The sequence below is a fragment of the Pediculus humanus genome, genomic scaffold (genome assembly GCF_000006295.1).
Source record: "Pediculus humanus corporis 1103172107784 genomic scaffold, whole genome shotgun sequence".
Classification (NCBI taxonomy): domain Eukaryota; kingdom Metazoa; phylum Arthropoda; class Insecta; order Psocodea; family Pediculidae; genus Pediculus; species Pediculus humanus.
The window spans coordinates 74876-76170 of NW_002987379.1; positions in this window are offsets into that span (position 1 = coordinate 74876).

Consider the following 1295-nt stretch of genomic DNA (forward strand, 5'->3'; position numbering starts at 1 on the left):
CGTGCGTGTGTGTAAATTGCAAATTACGTACGTTATCATCATCATTATTATTATTATTATTATTATTATCATTATTTTTGTTTTACAAGTTTAAATGACGTCGTCGTTATCGTGCGGCGTTCATTAAATTTTTTTTTTTTTTAAATTAAAGAGAGAGAAATCCATACGTGGAAATAAAAAATAATAATGATAATGATAATGATAAGATGAAAGAGAGAGAGAGAGAGAAAATAAGAAACAAAATTACAAAGTTTAAAAAAATAAAAAAGGAAAAAAGAAAATGAAAAAACCTTTTTTTTCTTAACTTTAAGCGATGAAAAAAAAAAAAAAACTGGAGAAAGAAAAACGATTTCCTTTGGCAAAATCTAATTTTTTTTATTTTTTTTTTATTTAAAATAAAATAAAAAGCAAACGAGAGACTTTTTATGTACATACATACATAAATAAATAAATAAATAAATTTATGAAAATTCAAAGAGTTGTATTATAATTATTAATTAATAATTAATTAATTTCATTCATTCGATCGATTAAATTTTTTTGAATTTTTTTTTCCTCTTTATTTTGGGCGGGGCGTGGAGGGGGGAGGGAGAGAAATAAGTTTTAATAAAATAATTATTAATTTAGTGGTTATAGTGGTGGTGGTAGTGGTGGTAAAAATTTAACTGTTGCACGATAAAAAAAAATAAAATAAAAACTTTAATTAAACTTTTTTCGTAAAATTTTTATTAATTTTCTTTCTCTTTTTTTTATTACGTCATCGTTATTATTATTATTATTAGACGTGGTAAAAGAAAAAGAAAAAAAAGAAAAGTTGCAATCAATCACAGATTCAAATCGTTTCATATAAATATTTGTAGAAACAATTTTTTTTTTTTTTAATAAAAAATGTTCAACCGTAAAGAACATAATTGAAATTTAAAACAATCATTGTTTAAACAAAAGAATTTTATTTGATTTCATGTATATTAAAACTCTTTCTCCGAAGACATTTCCAGCCATCTTATCATTCTCCCCCCTTCTCCCTCTCTCTCTCTCTTTCGCACTCACGCACATTTATTGTCACTCTCTCTTTCTTTTTTTTTTTATATTACTCTTCTTTCTTTCCTTGTTTCACAAAATCTTTTTTTTTTAAATTCTAACTCTCTCTCTCTCTCTCTTTCTCTTTCTGTATTTTTCTTCTTATTCATTTTTTTTTCTCCATTCGAAATCTTTTATTTAAAACTGGAAAAATCCAGATTTTCCAAGTAAGTAAGAGGTTTTCCTTATTAAAACATAAATTTTTAAAAAAATCT